General features: G+C 39.9%; 1 protein-coding gene and 1 non-coding gene across 5 annotated transcripts in view; one reads left to right on the forward strand and one right to left on the reverse strand.

The window, feature by feature from the left end:
- The first annotated feature begins 528 nt into the window (after positions 1–528).
- Positions 529–21,154, forward strand: part of STAMBPL1 (STAM binding protein like 1) — a 58,431-nt gene continuing 37,805 nt past the window's right edge. For 2 of the 4 annotated variants that reach the window (XM_064488191.1, XM_064488190.1), the window contains exon 1: positions 2,878–2,896. The gene's annotated coding sequence lies outside the window, so the exon portion shown is untranslated. Of the gene's footprint in view, positions 946–1,234; positions 1,392–2,877; positions 2,897–21,154 lie in introns of those variants that run through there. The other 2 variants (XM_031461354.2, XM_031461355.2) reach the window with 2 other exon arrangements.
- Positions 10,530–10,635, reverse strand: LOC116156175 (U6 spliceosomal RNA). Its single transcript, XR_004140020.2, has one exon. It is a non-coding gene; the product is annotated as a U6 spliceosomal RNA (small nuclear RNA).

Consider the following 21,154-nt stretch of genomic DNA (forward strand, 5'->3'; position numbering starts at 1 on the left):
GCCGGGACCATATTAAAAAACACTACACATGATAATAATGTAATAATACAATATCCAGATGATATCATAATAGCTTGCATTCCCCAAGTGCACGAAGTGGGGAGAGGGGAAGAGGACTAACGTGTTTCATGGTGGCGGTGGGTTATGCATAAATCTCAAGGTGGATTTCCTAATGAGAGGTATCAGCGGGATTGTCACCAAAACCCTATCCTGCCTCCGACTCCGATGAGAGTCCACGGCCCAATCCAGGCACGTGTACACTGCAGTCTCAATAGGCACCCACTCTGGTCCACCTCAGTGAAATCGATGGTGGAGAAAACGAAAGTCCGCGTGGTTCTGGGCTGAGGAAGGGCGTGCAGGGCTTCAGATGAGAGTCGCACCCAGTCGTTTCATACTCGCTCTAGGTCAGCCGCGTGGACCCGCTTCCACCCGCGAGCTTTTCGCGAGGAACCTGGGAGGCCGCGGCCGCGGCGGAGGAGGAGGGGGCGGAGGCAGGGGCGGAGGCGGCACCCAGGGGCCGGGGCCGGGGCGGCCGGGACCATCGCAGCGATAGTTTGTTTTCGTGCGGCGGCGGCGGCGGTGGCAGCAGGGAAGGCTGCTGCAGGCTCAGGATCGCCAGGCCTGCGCGTGGGTTTTCGCGGGAGCTCTTCGTCCCGGGCGCCGGGGAGCCACGGCAGCGAAGGGGAGGAGGAGGAGGAGGAGAGGAACGCACGGAGCCCGAGCGAGTGGAACTAGCAAAGCTCCATCGGTCGGCAGAGAAGCGGAGGAGGGTCGGCCGAGGGAAGCCAGCGGGCGCCTGCTCGCCGGGTGCCTTATCACCCGGCTGCAGTGCCTTCTAGCAAAAGCCACCGCGGCGGCCAGACGGATGCCAAGGCCACACGGCAGGCGCGGGGACAGCCTCTGCAGTCGCCGTCCCACGCGGGCCCCGGACATCAGGGGCTGCTGGTGAGTAGGCGCCCGCGCGCGTGAGAGAGAGAGAGAGTGTGTGTGTGTGTGTGTGTGTGTGTGTCTGTGTCTGTGTCTGTGTCTGTGTCTGTGTCTGTGCGCGCACTGGCACGCGCGAGTGTGCACGCCGGCCCCTCTTCCGCTGGCGACGTCCATCCGTGCCTGGGCTTGCTCGGCGGGCAAAAAATGCACTTTGCTGGCTGCTCACTTCCTCCCTGCCAGTCCTGCGATCGGCTGCCTCCGCCTGCGCCGCCTCTGTCCGCCCCACAGCGGGCCCCCGGGGGTTAGTTCCACCTTGCTGGGGAAGGCTGGAAGCTGTGGCTCCTGAGGGTAGGGCGGGACGCTGGCCGGGATCTATCTACACGCGTGTGTTTCTGGTTCGGACTTGGAATGTGGCCTCGGAGATGGTGTCGGCTTTCAGAGAACACACCGTCCGGTCTTTGGGGGTGCGTGATGTGGGGAAAGAAGGGGCAAGGGGCGGAAAAACAGGCGTCCCTCTAGGACATGTGTCATGCGTTTCTAGATGATGCTTACTGTTACGCTGTTTAAGAGCCACTCTTAAGACATTTTCCTTCACCTGAATAATTTGTAAGCCTTAACTGAGAGCCTTTACTGAAATGTACAAAGAAGTGGAATGTCACCAAAACACAATCTTCCAGAACTTTCTGAAACAACCCACACCACTGATAGCCAGGAGCCTAAGGTGCTGTAATTACTGAAATTCAAAAATAAATAAATAATAAGTAATTCAGGAAACAGAACGTGATCGGAAGGATTGAAAAAAAAAATCTTAAGTGTTTGCATGGCGTGGTTGTGGCTTTCTGGAAACCTGTGTTTGGTAGTAAGTAAAACAGAAATCTTTCAAAGTAAGCTCCAGGGAGCACACTGCTTTCCACACATCCTGCTAATCACCCAGAATGAAATAAGTCCTAGGTTTTAAGGCATTTCAGATTTATAATGGATATCACCAGGATGCTGATCTATGATCTCATGATTCAAGGCCCTGTCAAGGTCAATATGGCAGATTGGTCCTAGCAGATGAATTACACCTGAATGCTTGAAACAGGAATGTTTCAAGTTTTGGGGAGGTAGTTTTCTATGGTTGTTTTACACAGAGATTAAGCCACTGTGTTCTGTGTTTTTGCAGACCTTGTTTCAATTGGCAGTCTTGTGTTTGTAGAATGGATGCTAAACTGAACTTCAGAAATGTTGCTCTGTGACTCTATTAGGGTAGGCATTTTGCAGCTACGCTGTAAATATCTGTATGTTTCTTTTTAATATGGAGTTAATGCCTTTGAGAAATAGGCTCCTCTTGTTTACTATTTGCTCCATTACAGCTTCTTCTTTCAAAGGTATGAAATTTTACTGGAATCTCCCTGGAAAATGAACTGGCTGCTTGTTTTCTGTTCAAGCATGTATACAGCAAATTGCTTGCCTCTGTGGAATCTGCCCTTGAATATACCACTCCAACTGTAATTTACGTGTCAGCTGGTTCTTGGGAATTTTAAGAAGAAACTTGTTTTCTTATACTCTTTTGTACAACAAGCATCCTTTAAATCAGCTGGTAGAGAGTACTAGTCCGTTGCCCATAGTTCGGTCTTTTGGGCCAGTTTCTTGCATCCTTTTGCTGTGTTTCATAGGACTCATAGCCTGTGAGAGGCTTGGAGGGAGAAATGGGAGCATCATTGTCCCAAGAGTGTCTTCAAACAGAGAGATTTGCTCCTGGAGAGGAGACTGTTTCTGGGGTTGGCTTCTGAGAAGGACTGATAACAATAAAGAATTGTCAATAATAGTTACCTCTATTTACTTTCAGCACGCAGGACTTAACTAAACACCGTTAGATCACTTTCCTCCTTCATGGACTCCTTCTTCCTAAGCCTACTTACAACTACAATCCAGGGAGTGAGGTTGAATTTTACAGAGAAGAAAAGCCTGGTGATTTTTGCTCAAGGTGGGAGAGGAAGAAAAAATACCAAGTGCTGCCCATGAAATGCCAGGTGCCTTCCTGGATGATACACTTACCAATTGGACACATTTTAAACCATTGGATTTGTGATTCTATCTAATCCTAGCATTTTTTTCTCAGTCCTGTGAAAGAAGTATAAGTAACTTCAACTGAAACTGCAAGAAACGATTCATGGTCATCTCTGAAAATATGAGAGCTTTCTGTCCCAGAAGGCTCATGAATCTTAGCTGCACCATAAATATTTGTTAAATGAATACCACTTCTAGAATTTTCTTACCTTTACTACATCACCTCTTCTACTATCGATTGTTTTTAGCCGTAACTTCATGTGAATCATCCAACATTTCATTACACTGAACGCAAATGATATATGAACTAAGATCAATTTCCTCATCTAAAGGAATAATAACAATCCCTCCAAAACAAAACAAACCACTGGACTGGTACTTACTGACTTGCTTATTTCAGCTCTGTGAACATGTGAATTGTTCAGTTGGATGTGTTGAGTGTACATTTAGAAATCCTGAGTTGACATCAGAATGTTGATGTCAACTCAGGAATGATCTGGATGGAGCTACATCTGGATGTGCCTTTTGTCAGAAGTTAGTTGCATTTCTAAGCAAATCAGATGAACTTCTAGTACAATCCTGCATCTCCTCATGCTTAGTGGAAAAGCCAATTAAACATTTGGCAGATTGTAAAGTCTTCAAAGCATACCTTTGATTTTCTTACTAAATTTTAAAGTAAATCCATGTTATGTTGGTCCATTGATGTGGTTGGCTTACAGACATTAATTCAGACTGGTGATTATGTAGTAACTTGTGTTTATTAAAAGCAGCCTCTTGTTATAAGCACTGGTGATTAGTATTTGATATGCTCTAGTTAGCCTTTCAAGTTACTCTTGGCAATGGGTGCATTGCATGATCTTGAATATAAAGGGTGTTATGTCTTTTTTTTTTAATTGAAGTATAGTTGTTTTACAATGTTGTGTTAGTTTCTGGTATACAGCAAAATGATTCAGTTACATATATATATATATATATTCTTTTTCAGATTCTTTTCTATTATTATTTATTATAAGATACTGAATATAGTTCCCTGTGCTTACAGTAGGTCCTTGCTGTTTCTCTATTTTATATATAGTAGTTTATATATGCTAATCCTAAACTCCTAATTTATCCTTCCTTCTCTTTCCCCTTTGGTAACTATCATTTTATTTTCTATGTCTGTGAGTCTATTTCTGTTCTGTAAGTAAGTTCATTTGTATTGTGTTTGTAGATTCCACATATAAGTGATATCATATGATATTTGTCTTTCTCTGTCTGACTTACTTCACTTAGTATGATCATCTTCAGGTCCATCCATGTTGCTACAAATGACTTTATTTGATTCTTTTTTATGGCTGAATAGTATGCCATTGTATGTATACATTATAAATATACTACATCTTCTTTATCCATTCATCCATTGATGGACATTTAGGTTGCTTCCACGACTTGGCTATTGTACATAGTGCTGCTATGAACATTGGAGTGCATGTATCTTTTCAAACTAGAGTCTACTCTTGATATATGCCCAGGAGTGGGATTGCTGGATCATCTGGTAACTCTGTTTTTAGCTTTTTAAGGAACTCATACTGTTCTCCATAGTTTTTAGTTCTTCATACTGGCTGCACCAAATTATATTCCCACCAGCAATGTAGGAGGGTTGCCTTTTCTCCACACCCTCTTCAGTATTTATTATTTGTAGACTTTTGGTAATGGCCATTCTGACTGGTGTGAGTTGATACCTCCTTATAGTTTTGACTTGCATTTTTCTAATAGTAATGTTGAGCATCTTTTATGTGCTGTTTGGCCATCTGTGTATTTTATTTGGAGAAATATCTATTTAGGTCTTCTGCCCATTTTTTGATTGGGTTTTTTTTTTTTAATATTGAGCTGTATGAGCTGTTTGTATATTTTGGAAAGTAAGCCCTTGTTGGTTGCATCATTTACAAATATTTTCTCCCATTCTGTAGGTTGTTTTTTCATTTTGTTTAATATTTCCTTTACTGTGTAAAAGCTTTTAAGTTTGGTTAGGTCCCATTTGTTTATTTTTGCTTTTATTTCTTTTGCCTTGGGAAACACCTAAGAAAACATTGCTGTGATTTATGTCAGAGAATGTTTTGCGTATGTTTTCTTCTAGGAGATTTATGGTGTCCTGTCTTATATTTAAGTCTTTAAGCCATTTTGAGTTTATTTTTGTGTATGGTGTAAGAGGGTGTTCTAACTTCATTGATTTACGTGTGATGTCTTCCTTTTTTTTTTTTTTTTTTTTTTTTTTTTGATAGTTCTAACTTTCCATCCACAGTCATTAGAAGTTTACATTATGATTCATGATCTAATTTCAGGATGGAAGATTCGAAAGCTGACTAAATTTGCCTAGACATTAACATTATAGTGTATAGTAATAATGCACATTTTCTTTCTGATATTCTTCCCTTTTTGTGCTCTAGTCAAGCTTGTTTCATTCTGAATAAAAATCAAATAAGATCCTTAAACATTTAAATTTTTTTCTATTGGGCTGTGTCCAAAATAAATAAATAAAATTTAAAAATTGCTTATCACTGTGTTGAAGTAACACAAACACTGCTATTCTCTGTGTAATGAAGCACGGCCATTCTTATCAAGTATTCATTTGATAAGCAGGCACCTGATCACTTGAACTAGAGTTAAAGGCATGTTTCTTCCATGTCTGATTGAGGCCCTTGAACGCAATGGGGTGGAATTTTGGTTTCAGTGAGTAGCCAATTCAAAGCAGTTTCCTGAAAGGAGTAAGTGATGAAAGCACCTTTTTGGAAAAGCACTTTGGCAGGTGGTTAGGGGATAGATTAGTAGGAGAGACTGGAGGTAGGAATCTGGTGTCAGATAATGACAGCTTGATGTAAGATCCTAGCAACACTGAGATTAAGATGGGAAACCTTCAGACAGACATCAAGATTTTTTGTTTTATGTGGAAGAGGAATAGTAAACCTGGGGAACAGTGTGACCACGCCAATAATCCACATCTGGGGAGCGCACCACCAGCTGATTACAGCATTCTTCTCTCCCGAGCCCTGGTGTAACCTCAGAATCTTGCAAACATTTGACAAATACTTATTAATAAATATTAGGTATTAAATATGTGCTATATGCCAGGCACAGTACTCCCCTTATATGTTATCTCAAGGATGATGGAGTGGTTAGGAACATGAATTCTTTTTGCCATTTACAAGCTGTGTGTCCTTGGGTAAGGTCCTAACTTCTCTGAACCTCAGTTTCTTCATCTTTCAATGGGGATGTTAGTTTCTATTTCATGAGGTTTTGAGGAGGATTAAATGAATAAAAAGATATAAAAGAAAAGTGCTGAGAAGTGCTAACAAGATTAATTGCTATATGTGTTTGTTATTGTTTATTGTTACTAATTTATGAAACAATCTTATGCAAAGGTACTATTTTAAAAAATTGAGGCAGGAAGAGGCTAGGTAAATTACTGAGGGTCAGAGGCTAGGATGCAGTGGTAGAGCTGAGTGTCGAACACAGACAATCCAGCTCCAAAGTCTGTTTTCCTAACTTGTGTATATCCCAGTGCTAGGGACACTGATTGGAACAAGAAAAGTGAGGATTGTCCTCATGGAGATCTGGGACCCTAATCATTTCTATTCTAGGATTTGTCATCTCCTACATAGAGTTAGTACCCAGATTGTTGTACAAAATTTTTGTTATTTTTTCCTTGATGTTTTGGTATTTTGTAAATGGTGTTTTTTTTATTAACTTCTTTATTAGGAAGTGTTCCAATTTGTGTTTTCACATATGATTTAAAAATAGGATTTGTTTTGTTTTTGCCTAACACTTGACATATGCAATAATATTATATTCATTTGTGGTAGCTCTCCTTATACCTAGTGATTCCTTTGCTGGAGGCGAGAGAATATGTCTCCCTAATATAATGCATAATATATATGTTATATACATAAAATGTATAATGTAATACTATTTAACTATGTAATATATACTTTTTATACAGTGTATGTAGTGTATTTATAATATAATGTATTCATTATATACAATGTATATGTTGTACTTTATGTTATATGTAATACATATTATACTATATAATATGTTATATTAGGGAGACATTTGCATTATATATAAAGAATCTCTGGATAAGGAGAGATGTTGCAAATGAGTATGTTTACATTTTATTATTGGATACATATCAGTATTCTGAAAAACTTCTAAGCCATCCACCTTTGTCCATACTCCCAGAGTCTCATATTATCTCCCATTCATGAGCCACAGTGAAGTTATGACATTTCATAACCATTTTTATTCAGAATACTTTATAGAGTAAAAGCAGAGTAAATTTTAGCTGTTCTTTGACTTGTTGAAATAATTATGTCTAATTATGAGGCTAGTTTTTTTTATTATTGGACCTACAACAAAATTCATATTGTATTTCAACTATACTTCAATTAAAAAAAAAAGAAGCCAGACTTTAATTATAGATACGAAGACTGCTGTAGCAACAAAATAAAAAATTCTAAATTCCTCCACAATTTGTTTAGGCAGGAATATGCCATCACTGATTTCAATATTTCACCATTACGTTAGTCCTTATAATTCTTTTTTCTCATAAATAATTTTCAGAAATCTGCAACTAGTATTGTTTTTTCTAAGGAGAGAAAAGCTTTTCTTGGGCTTGTATAAGGTTCATGAGTACTATTTAGCTGAGGAACATTTTTTAAATCTCATCTTTAAAAATATAGTCTGCATTGTTTGTTTTACCCTCTTGTGTAAATTATACGTAATTATTTAACTAGAGTTTCTTTTAAAGGAATTATTTTAAAATTTTGTGAGTTTAAACTTGATTAAGGATGAAAGAATTTGAGTTTTGGTGAATCTGTTTTTTTTTTTTAAATTTGGTGCTCTTAAACTTTCGCTCTACTTATGTTTCTGTGGTGTCACAGTAACTGAACCAAAGATTCAGCACAGGCTCATACAAGAGACAGTTACTCAGGGACCCCGTCACAAATTACTCATTTTAATTGTTTGACTTGATTTGATTCTGGGTTATTTGGAAACAGGAGGCCAAGGATGACTCATTTTTAACCCTTCCAGCCTCCAGGTGAACACTGCCTGCCCTTTTACCTTTGCCGGTTCTCAGAGGGAAACTCCAGTGTGGGTCTTTTTTGAGGGTGTCTCATTTCAAACTTGAATGGCTAGGGCAATATTCAACTGTGCACCTTTTAATTAAAGGCATAAAAAACCCTGCAGTTAGTAATGGCGATCATGGTTAAACTCAGCTCATCTCAGGACCCCGTAATTTTATTTATCCTGTTGCTAGAACCGTGTCCTTTAACACTGGAAATGTGCATTTGGACCACTGAGAAGCTATCTGGACAGGCCTTTACGCCTGTGGGTTCATGCTTCCATCTTCTGGTGGATTAATTCCAGTTCTTTTTCCAATCTATTTTGTCCTTGAAGTGCTGGTTTATAAACTGTTCCACAAGGTAAATTTTCTTCACCAGGAGAAGCAATCAGACGTGGTGGATGGAATGAGATTAGAAAAGAGAAGCCTGGAAAAAGTCCTTCATACATTGTGTTTTTGTAAAAATGGGACAGAGAAACAGCTTACAGCATCAATATACTACTTTAAGGGGAAAAAAGATAAAAATCACTTGGAATCATTAGTGGACGTGGGACTTTTTTGGTCCAATTATTGAAAACCTCAAGAAATTAAAGTATGGCATTTGAAGGAAATGGAGATGACCACATTCATATGGCGTAAGGGTTATTTTGTCAAATGTAACGTTACTGAAAGACTCAGAAAGGTAGCTCCGGCAGGTGCATCTCAAACTGGTCTCAAAAAACCAAAATGACCTCCATGCCACCCCCATAGGTAATTTTTTAGTAAGTTAGGGCAAGGCCTGGGAGCCTTCTTTTAACAACCTTTTCAGAGGATTCTGATGCAGGTGGTCAAGAAAGCACATTTAGAGAAAAACCTATTTAAGAACTAAGTCTAATTTTATATTCACATTTGTGTTTCTGTTTTTAAGTTTTTTCTATCTCTCTCTCTTTCTCTTTTTTTAATGGCAGTATTGGGGATTGAACCCAGGAACTTGTGCATGCTAAGCATGCACTCTACCGTGGAATTCTACCTACCTCTTGTTTTCAAGTTTCACGCATTTATTCCTCCTGAATTCTATATACATTTTTGTGTAATAACCTATACATGAAGGCTGCCTGGGAGTTTTTATAGTGGCACCCTATCCTGTGTTTAATTTTCTCATTAATACCTGTTATTAGGTGGATGACATCAGAAAAACACAAAGTTGGTGAGAATTTTTAGAGAGATTGTTGCACTGCCTTCCAAATAGATGTTGGGATGCGATAGATAGGGCAGGGGGAATTTGATCCAACAGTGAAGTAGAGGGAGACTTACAGATTGGGGTGCAATGGAAAACAAAGCCTATAATCACAAGAAGGTGTTCAGACCTTTTCCGGTAGGCACTAGGTTACCAGTTGCTTTTCTGAGCAGGGGCCTAGCCTGACGCAAACCTAGCTCAGGTGTAAGGACACACAGTACTTGGTCAAAAACAGAGGATTAAGCATCAGGCGGGCAACACTGTCTCATTTGTCACCAGAAAGGCAGAAGGGAACGGGGTGAGCCCTTGGGACCTCGAATTTGCATGGCTGACTGAAGGGTCCACACAGAAGAGTTCCCCGCTCTGTGTTCCTGAAGGTCTGTACCCAGTGAACTGCTCTCTCCGGCAGCTGCACGTCAGGGTGTGTAACACCAAGGCCACCCAGGCCAGTCATCTGGCCAGAGGGCCTCTCTGGGTTTAGAAAGCCCTTGAATAACCATTTCAACTACGACTATCTTCATGACACCGTGAGACAAGGAGGGCACAGTTATTCTCATTTTAGACCAGAGAAACAAACAGAGAGAGTAGTTGCTCAGAATCCACCCATCTGGAAACTGGCAGGGCTAGGCTTCCAACCTGGAACTACCTCCTCACCATCTACAGGCTTAAAAAAAATTTATAATTTTTCTGATTACGATGTGATTCATACTTGTAACAAAGTGTACAGAAATGAATGAATTGAACGTGAAATCCTTCACGAGTCCCCTCTTGAGAGGGCAGCTGAGGAAAATCTAGTGTGCGCTGTGCAGACTTTTGGCTTGCAAACACCAACGTGCATTTAAATGCGTATGCATTGGTGCTGCAAGGGTGGAGCCATGCTTTACATGTCCTTCTACAAACTGTGTGTGTTTTTTTTTAACTTAATGCTTTAACTTGGACAACTTCTTGGTTCAGTGCATATAGATGTGAATCTTTTCTATCGGTTTCATCTACTATAGAGATTCTTCATTTCAAATAACCCCTTTTGGATGGCTACTTGTTTCCATTTCCAAAATTTTAATATTTTTAAGCCATGCTGCAGTGGGAGAGTGTGTATGTGTGTGTGTGTGTGTCTGTGTGTGTGTGTGTGTATGTGTTATTTGGGCGGAAGAGTCTATGGGAAAATCTTTTTGTTTTAAGTGAAGTATAGTTGTTAGAATAGATTAGTTTCAGGTGTACAACATAGAGATTTTAAAAAATATGGAACGCTTCATGAATTTGCATGTCATCTTGCTCAGGAGCCATACTAATCTTCTCTGTATCATTGCAATTTTAGTATTTGTGCTGCTAAAGTGGGCACTATGGGGAAATCTGAGAATTGGAATTGCTCTCTCAGTAGGAATGCATATCACACACACACACATACACACACACACACACACACACACACACACCCCACACATAAATTGTCAATTTTTCCTCCAGTTCTCATCGATATTGAGTATGATCAGTCGTGTGAATTCTATCAATCAAATAAATGAAAATACCTGTTCAAATTAATAGTTTCTTATCTCCTAGTGAAATTAAACATTGCCACGTGTTACTTAGCTTCTTATATTTCTCTTATGACTTGTTCATTTCACTGGCCCATTTTTATTCAGCTCTTCATCTCTTTCTTACTGTTCTGCAGATATAGAGGTAGTAGATATTACACCTGTCGCATATGATGCAAACGTTTTTCCTTTTGTTGTCCTACTTGTTGAAGGGATTTAAAGACACTAATTAAACATTCTAAAATATTTTATTTTAAAATAATTACAAATTTCCAAAGAATTGCAAAAATAGTACACAGAATTTCTGTATGTGCTTTACTCATTTTCCCCAAATAGTAACACCTTACATAATCACAGTAGTTATTAAAAGCAGGAAGTTAACATCATTACAGTACCACTGTCTAATTTACAGATTTTATCCACATTTCACCAGTGTCCTTCTTCTGGTCCAGGATCCTGTCCGGGATCACACACTGCAGTTGGCTGTCATGTCTCCATAGTCGCTTTTAATCAGAAACAGCCCCTCAGTCTTTCTCTGTATTTCATCATCTTGACACTTATTAAGAGCACAGGCCAGTTGTTTTGTAGAAAATCCCTCAATTTGGGTTTTTCTGATATCTCTTCATGCATGCATGATTAGGAGTGTGACTTTGTCTGGATGTGGTCAAAAATATGTTGCCTGAGGAAGAGACGCTTAACCTGGCTCTGGTAAGATGCAGAAGAAGTAGAAGTGTGAAATGAGGGTGGGGTACATCTGCATAGACCATCTTAGAGACAAAAAGATGCCAGTGTGGAGAGGAGGGGGTGCGAAAGAAGGCTGATGAGTTGGCAGCTGGGTCAGACCCAGTTTTGTGGGACCTATTAAGGGTATAAGATACTGACAGTAATGGAAAGCTCTTAAAGGGTTTTAAGGGAAGGAATGACAATACCTGAATGGCATACCTGTTGCATGTAGAATTACACAAAGGGGAGCATGACGGAAACAAACAGACCAATGAGAAGGTTATTCTAGTGATGCAGACAGAGAAAAGGGTGACAGATTAGGGTACTGTGAGGAAGGATGGTGAGGAAATGCAGATTGCAGGCATTATTTTGGCAGGTGACTCTGCAGATGTAAGTGGTAGATTGGATGGGGAGTTGAGGGACGGAGGAGATGCAGGGTGGCTGTTTCCAGGTTTTGCCAGGTTTTGTGTAATTGATTGGATGTTGATACATTCACTGAGATGGGGGAGAAGTCAGAGCACTGCCATCTCCACATCCTTAGATGCCAACATTTACAATATCTTTGCCTGCTTATTCTCCTGTATCCCAGTTTAGCCACTTAACTTCCCAGTTCTGGGTTTTTTTCTTAGAATTTCTCCCAATAGCCATTTACCCTTCTACATTTTTTTTAATCACTCTCGGTCCAGTCCTGGGGTACCTCACCCATATTGCACACTTGCCTCCTCTCTGAATTGCCAATACCTTTACTGAGGTATGATTAACAGAAACTATTTCAATTGAATAAATATGTACTAAATGCCTAAGTACCTAAGTACTAAGTGGGCAGATCACCTCATTGTGCAGAGTTGAGAATTAAATAAGAAGCTAAGCAAAACTGAAGAGACTCGGGGCCATTTTGCCTGATGGTAAAAAGAAACTGTATCCTTGTCATACTCCTTATGTAGAAATAAATTCCACAGAGATCAAAGATACTTACCCAAAATTATCTAACCATAAAATTACTGGAAGGAAAGACTGGTAGACCTATTTTTAAAAATTTTTTTATCATCAGTAAGTTTGAAGACCTTTTAAGGAATGATGAAAAACCCAGTTACCATAAAAGAAAGTACAGATTCATTTGACAGTGTGAAATTTTTAAATTTTGTACAAAAATTAAACAACCTTCAACCAAAAACTCCAACTAAACTAATAAAAATAGAAAGAAAACTAGAAGCAGAAAATTTACTATTTTCAAACACCACAGTAGTAATTGCTTCAGGTAAGAATCATCTTTGGATGCTAAAATGAGTGGGCAAAAGTATATTTGAGTATTCTCAAAGTAACTCCCTGTAAGATATTTTTAATTACAAAAGAAAAAATAGCATTTTTATAGGGAAGAAACTTGACAGACATAAAACAAATGATCAAAGTTAACATCACACATAATAGAGCAAGTCCATGTCTCCTGATGCACTGAGGACACACCATCACTCCTCAGGTATTTTTGCCAAAAAATGCCTAACTTTCTCTGTTTCTTATATTTTTGTCTTTGTAGCAGTTACCATAGTTTTAATGATCTATTTGTGCAGATAATTGTTTAGTATCTTTGTACCTCTGCTCCCAGCAGAGGGTAAGTTTCGTAAGCTCAATATTGGCTGTCTCTTTGCTCACGAGTTCCTAGCAGGAAGTAGGAGCTTCATAAATAATGTTGAGTAAATAAATGAATGAATGAATTTATTTGGAGCTAATCCTTGTGGGAAAGATGTATCTAGCCTTGGAACTATTGAGTGAGAAATCACAGTTGGATGTCCTGGTGGAAGTGGGTGGACTGAAGACACAGTGCTCAGGTTAAGCCTTAACTGAAGCCTTGAAAGAAATGTGTCCCATGGAATAAAGGTATGTTAAGAGAAAAGACAGAAGACTAATAGTTTAGCTGCAAGGTGAGGGAAGAGGGAGGAGAAAGGAAATACCTCTACTTCATTTAGAACAAGGCAGGAGTTTGTTCTAAAGTAGCGCTATTTGGCTGATCAAGGTCAGGCACCCAGGAGGTTATTTGTAACTGTCTTAGAGCAGTTTTATCCAATGCAGTGAGGCTCACATTTCATTGTGCCTAAAGATCTCTTGGGCTGCCTGATAAAAATAGAGATCCGAGGGGCACCCTTCCCAGAAATTCTGACTCGGTGAGGCTTAGAAATCTGTTTTTTGTTAACAACCAGTCTCCTCCCCAACAGAGTAATTATGGTGCAGGTGGCCCAGGAAACACACTCAGAGGAAACTTTACATCAGAGTAGAGGGATGTCAGCTACAGAGAAGGAAAATCAGAAGGAAGTGAGTGTGGTGAGCAAAGAGGAACTGCGGACTGCCACTTGCTAACGACTTTGGCAGTATATGGGGCTCTTGAAGCATTTAACAGCAACCTGCCATGTTGCTGCAAATGACATTATCTCATTCATTTTTAAGGCTGAGTGTTCCATGTCTTCTTTATTCAGTGACCTGTTGATGGACATTTAGATTGCTTCCATGTCTTAGTTATTGTAAATAGTGCTGCTATAAACATTGGGGTGCATGTATCTTTTTGAATTAGAGTTCCCTCTGGATATGCCCAGGAGTGGGATGTCTGGATCGTAAGATCCTACTGTATAGCACAGGGAACTACATTCAATATCTTATAATTATGTATAATAAAAAAGGATATGAAAAAGAATATATATTATGTATGTATAATGGAATCACTATGCTATACACCAGAAACTAACATAATATTGTAAGTCAAATATACTTCAATTTAAAAAAATAAAAAAATAAAATAAAATAAAAGTAACCAGCCCGGGAAAGTTATGGAGGGACACAGCCTATTTTGATTTTGTCCCCTGCATTGAAGAGATTGTCTAATGCAAAACCAAAAATGTGACTGCAGCTGTCTACTGGAACAGATTGAACAGTTAGATTCCTGTGGCTAAGGAACATTGGAGAAGCAGTGGGTGAAGTATTCTAGTCCAGAACTTTGCTATTGAAGGTAGTGCTGGACTAAACTCATCTTGTTGAAGTACTGCCGTTAGGAAATTTATGAAAATTAAATAAAATTGATTAAGAATGCGTAAGGACTGACTTCATCTCTGAGCTTCAGGCAACTGGCTGGCAACAAAATGATGTTATTTTAAAAATGTGTTTCTGATTCATTTTGCTTCATTGAATTAAATAATTTCTGGATAGTATTTTCTTAAAAGCAAATTGCAATAAAAAGGGAAGTATGTTAAAGTGTATATTAAAGGTTAGTGGCTTTTGAGTGGCTTATCTTTAGAATACATTATTTCCAGGAAATTTTGATATTTCAACAAGATAACACGTTTAAGCTCATATGGATTTATGATAACAAATTAACTGTGTCCAAATATGAATTTCTCCCTGAGACTTCAAATTCACTTTCCAAATGTTTTATGAATATTTAAATGTTTTATGAAGATATTATTGAACCATTTAAAAATACAACAGAATACTAAATTAGTACATTTATAAGCATATGAAATGCCTTTTGAATACCACAATTTATTTTTGATTGAAGTATGCTTAATTTATAATATTGTGTTATTTTGAGTTTGTAGAGCAAAGTGATTTTAGTTATATGTACATATATTTTTCTGATTCATTTCCATTATAGGTTTTTACAAAATATTCAGTATAGTTCCCTGTGCTCTACAGTAGGTCCTTGTTGTTTATCTGTTTTATATATAGTGGTGTGTATCTGTTAATCTCTTACTGCTAATTTATCCCCTCCCCCTCACCCCTCTTTGACAACCATAAGTTTGTTTTCTATGTCTGTGAGTCTGTTTCTGTTTTGTAGATAAGTTCACTTATATATTTTTCAGATTCCATATGTAAATGATATCATGTAATATTTGTCTTTCTCTGTCTGGCTTACTCCACTCAGTATGATAATACCGAGGTCCATCGATGTTGCTGCAAATGGCATTATTTCCTTCGTTTTTTGTGGCCGAGTAATCTGAATATCACAATTTAGAATTTATATTAAAAACCAGCAAATTTTTGAATTGAACTGTCTTGGTAGAATAATTATGCATTTGAATTTCTTAACTATCTATTTCAGGTGCTCAGTCCACAGACATGAAATCATTCTGCCTAAGAAACAAGTGGGAGGGAATGGATGCCCTTTTCTGTCTTTGGCAGGGAGAAGACTGTGAGTCAGATATTTGTAATGCTGAGCTGAAATTTCATTTCTGCAATAAATCCTGCCACTCTTGTCCAAAGCCCAGGGATTTGACCCTCCCCTGATTTCACCATTAACTGTTAAATGTTAATTACCAGGATCGCTGTGTGACTATGAGTATGAGCTCTGGGATCTTACACACCTACTTCTGAGTCCCTGTTCCACCCTTTACTTAAGTCTCTTACCAATTCTAGGCTCTGGCGAGGTTGAGCCCTGCTGGCAGGAAGGAGTCGGGGCGGGGGGAGTGGGCAGCTGCTGGACAGACAGCTGGCAGAGTCTGTCAAAAACGAATTGCAGTGAAGCAACCAGTTAAACATCAGTCATCTCTGATATTTATAATGAAGTCTACATAACCTTACTCCTCTAACCATTTGATGTGAGAAGGGACCGATTTTCTTTGAGTTTAGATTCTACTGTAACAGAGTGTTGGGTTTTTTTTAACCCCATATAAGCTTTCATTGAGTTCTTCTGGAAAGGTGTTATTTCCTCCCATTTAATAGATGAAGATAAAGTATACAAAAAGGTTAAATAAGATGTCATAGTACTCCCAACTCGCAAGTGGTGGAAGCTGGATTCTCTTACAGGTGTATATGGTCCCCAAGCCTGGGCATTTGGTGCTAAGGGTGCCACCTCATCATAGGGTCAGGATAAAAATTGTACTACACTATGAGAAATAATTCTTTTATGACCCAAAGGGGGCTTGATTGCCCTCAGGGTAGCCTGGACTTACCTCAAAGTAATTTAAAACATACACTGGGTGTGGTGATTTATTTAATCTTTTTTGTAGCAACTGCTTTCTTGCTGATTGATTTAATGTAAACAATACCACCGAGGTATGTTTAACCTGGGGTATCCCTCTAGGGGGATAAGAGACAGACACCTGACACCTAGTAGGTCTTCGCATGTAGTACTTACAAGTATTTTAAAAAAGGCAGTAAAAGCTATTTCTAGTATTTGGATCAAGTTTTATATTTATCTTATCAATATTTTTGTACAAATAAAGTACCATCTGGGTCCCAGCATATTCCTGATTAACAGATATTATATAAAAAAATCATCTTTTGAGTATAAAAAATAATCTTTGGTTTTAATGTTTGAATCTTCCCAAATGAACAGCAAGGATGGGCTTAGGTCATTTTTTTTTTTCCAAAGCAGGTTCCAGTGTGTAAGAATGTGACTCAGGAGATCCTTCTTTCTGCCTCTGTCATTCAGGGTGTGGGAGTGACCCTTTACCTCCTTTTATCTAAGTCAGATTAGGTCACTGCAGCCCACAGTCCAGGTTCTGATGATTTCGTTTATTTATCTCCAACTGAGTAAATTGGCACCATGTTCTTCCTAGAAAACATGAACTCATACCTAGTGGGGAGAAGAAAGGCTGTGGGTTTGGCCAATGAGAAACGAGACTCTAGGAGGTGGCTTGAGGTGTTCCAGCCTCACCTGCCGGAAGTCTCCACCTGCTCGTCCAGTTCCTGACAGCGTTCAGCCGGAAAGGGGCACAGAGAGAAAATGGCACGTTTGGGCGATGGTTTCCCTGGCTCTTCTCTGTGTGCCTAGTCTCTAAGGAGACTGTTCACTGCCTGGTTAGTCTCCTCTCTGTATTCTGGAAAATCTGGCTCTGTATATACAAGTAGGTCAGCATCCTGAGCTTACTCCAAAAAAAAAATTTTTTTTAAATGAATAGGAAAATTAAGGGCAGTAAGTTAGAGTTAAGGCTTAAAAGGTCACAACATAAACGCTGCTGGTCAGATATTTTCCTCTTTTGTTCTCGGCATGACTTGCTGCTGGTTTTAAAGGGCAGAATCGGAGAGCTGCTGCCACATTTCCTTGGGAGCAGTTGGGACATGGAGATATCCAACTGGGACCCGAAACCCAGAAGGATCCTGCTTTTGGGCTGTTAACAGTGTGAGCGCGGAGAAAGAGTGAACTGTTCAAAGTCAGAGCTGAGAAATGTCAGTTTGGAGAGGGTCCTGACCCCTCCCAGGCCACTCTCGGATGAGATTTGATTTTTGCCGCACCCGCTCTGGGCGCAGTCTGGAACTGCTCCACTGGGTCCAGTAGCTGCTTGTTAGCTGCTCCGCTGGAATGGGATGCGCTTCCATGTGATCTTTGTGAATATATGGCTTTGATACCTCTTCTGTGTCCGGTTCCCCGATGCCCTTGTGTTCGAAGATTAACAGAAAGCAGACACTCTCCCTACTCCTCTTTAAAAGGTCGGTTTGAGGAGGAAAATGGTTGTGTCTCTGGAATTTACAGTGAGGAAAAGGGTCCAGAGGTACAGGCAGGACAACCGGAGCTCTAAAGCAAAAGGAGCTTTCCAGGAGTATACTGCACGTTAACGGTGTCTCAGGGCTGTAGTTCCCATGTGGGCTCCACGGGGGGCGGAGATTAAAAAGCAGGTTGAGAGTAAACCAGGCATTCCCAGGGAATGTTTTCAGTTAGTTGTAAACCACTCTGAATCAATGAAGTGAGGCTGTGGTGATAAGCCCGGTTGTGAATGAGGAAACTGAGCCTGGGAGGGTCCAGTTAGGGTGACTAGCAAGTAGCAAGGAGCCAGGACTCACATCCAAGCTGTTGACAGCTACTGGTCTTGAGAACATAACCTGTTTGTGCTGGCTTTCGTAATTGTTTATATTGCAACAGATAAGTACTAGGACTGAAGATTAAACAATAAAGGAATTAAGACAGGACCTGAGGGAGGGTAATAGCTCAGTGGTAGAGCATGTGCTTGGCATGCACAAGATCCTGGGTTCAATCCCCAGTACTGCCATTAAAATAAAAAAAAATACAGGACTACTGCCATTGAGTTGTCAATGGTCCAAAAGAAGCATTTGACCAACCAGTCTACCAACTTTCATCTTAGATTTGAGGGGAGTTAGTTTCCATTTCTGAATTAGAAATAAATTTATGTGGGAGTTGACAGTGGTTGATTTTCATCTGTAGCAATTTAGTAAATTCCTGTATTTAAGATATATTGAACTAAACATTTGAGACATTTAGAAGTTCATTACAGAGAAGTTTGATTTTTGCACACACTTAACCATTTTTTGGGGCACCCAGCCCTGAATCTACTTTTTCTCACTGGGCACATCCCACTCTTGATTCCTCTGGAAATGTAACATGCTAGATAATTGAGTTTTTAACCACTTTTGCAGCCTGACTATGGGCATGTGACCTAGGCTGTGCTCTGCCAGTCAGGCACCTCCATCTTGTATTTTGAAATAGACACTAGTGACATAAAAAAATGCGGTGGCTCCCCAGGTGGTTTCCAGGACGGCAGCTGGTGTTGGTGGTGGAAGATGCAGGCCCCCCACCTGTCAGTGACAGGCAGCAGAACAGTGGGATTTGGGGTGATGATCCTGAGTATGTAGCCTCCAAGCCCAATTTCTCTGGCCTTCTTGGAAATTTGTGATCTTGCCATGATCATTCTATGAATTTGAGAGTCAGTGTCTTTGCTTGCAGCTAAGAATCTTGATGATCCATTCTCCAATGCAGTGTCTCTCAAAGCGTTGTCTGAAAGTCTCATGCATCAGAACCATCTGGATCACATCCTAATAACCATGGATTCAGAATCCTTTTGTGTTCCAGGAATCTGCATTTTAAACAAGCCTCAGGTGTATACAATTTTTAGAACCACTGTTCTAATGTTACTAACTTTTAAAATTATTTGTTCTCTGTTTACAGATCTGAGTAACCCCTAAAAGAATTAATTCTTGGCTTTTAGGAGACCCTAATCAATGACTCATGGGTATTTCCCTGGCTCATTCTCTCCCCACCCTGCCTCAAATTTTCCATAAGCCTCTGTTCTGTCTCTTCAGCTCTTTGAATTTTTTTTTTTCCTGGTTTCTTCTCACTGAGACATGATAATTTCTCAAATGGAATTGCCTACCTTCAGAGGTTCCAGCATGAATTTGGGTTTTAAACTATACTGTGACTGGGGCTCTCTGCAGGTCATTTCTTTCTTGGACATTTCTACAGCCTGCAGGCCTCAAGCTCGGTGTTTACTCCAGGCATCACTAGAGAGGAGGAAGGGAAAACATTTAAAAGATTAGAACACACTAAGTGACTTTCTTTGAAAAGTTCTTCAGCCATGGATTCAGGCCAGAAAACAGCAAAGAAGGATTGAATGATCTTCTGAGATTCCTAGAATCACAGAATGTTGTAACTTTAAAGAAGATAGCATAACCTCCTCATTTCGTAAATGGGGAACTGAGGAGAATGGGTGTCCAGCGTCACCCAAGTGATAAGTGGAGTTTAAAGGCCAAGATAAATTTAGAAGCGGAAAGTGATCATGCAGAGCTTGACCTAAACTAGCATGAAAAAGAAGGAGACTAACATTAATTGAGGGGTTATCTGAACTTGGGTACATTCGTTTAACATCTCTGAGCCTTAATTTCCTCAATTGTGAAATCAAGATTCTAATAATAGCTGATATTGATATGATATTTACTATAGGCTCAAAACTGTTCTGAGCACTTTATATGCTAAGTCATTCAATCCTTATCACAACTACATGACATAGGTCCTGTGATTTCCCCCCTTTTTCAGATGCACAGAAAGTCTATAGATTTGCCTGCAGTTACACAGCTAGAGTGATTGTTCGTACACTTATGATCTCACAGTTCTGTGGGTCGGGAGTCTAGACACAGCGTAATTAGGTCCTCCGCTCAGAGTCCCACAAGGCAGCAGTGGCAGTGTCGACCAGGGTAAGGATCTGATATGAGGCTTGGGATCCTCTTCCAAGTACATGTCATTCTTGGCAGAATTCATCTTGCTGCAGCTGTGGAACTCATGGTAGTTGAGTCTTAAAGGCCCACAGGAGAGTGTCCCTTTCTTTGAAAGGCCTCACCTGATTAAGTCAGGCCCACTCAGGATAATCTTGTCCTGATTAATTTAATGTCAAATGATGAGGGACCTCAATATAGCTGCAAAATCTCTTCATCTTTGCCATGTGACAGAATATAAGCATGGGAGTAATATCTCCTCACCTTTGCTATGTTCTGCTGAGAGTAGAAGCCAGTTACAGGTCTTGTCCACACTCAAGGGGAGGGGATTCCATAAACCCATGAACACGAAGGGGCAGAAATCACAGCGCCATCTTAGAATTCCACCTTCCCAGGTACTAGGACTTACTTTAAACCCAGACTGTCTCCAGGCCGAAGAGTCCATGCTTTCAATCAAAATGGTCTTTCTCCTTTTGAAGAAACTAAAGCCACTGTATTACCTTGCATAGTGTTCTAAGTAAGATAACACTCAGCAGGTTCATACTGGCTACTAGGAAATAATTAATTCCCTTGACACCTCCACCTTTAAAAGTCTGCTTCAGGAAACCTTATAACCACCTGCAGTTTTGTATTTTCGGGAAGAGATTTCCATTAGTCTCTCTAAAAACTCAGATTGTG

The sequence above is a fragment of the Camelus dromedarius genome, chromosome 8 (genome assembly GCF_036321535.1).
Source record: "Camelus dromedarius isolate mCamDro1 chromosome 8, mCamDro1.pat, whole genome shotgun sequence".
NCBI lineage: Eukaryota > Metazoa > Chordata > Mammalia > Artiodactyla > Camelidae > Camelus > Camelus dromedarius.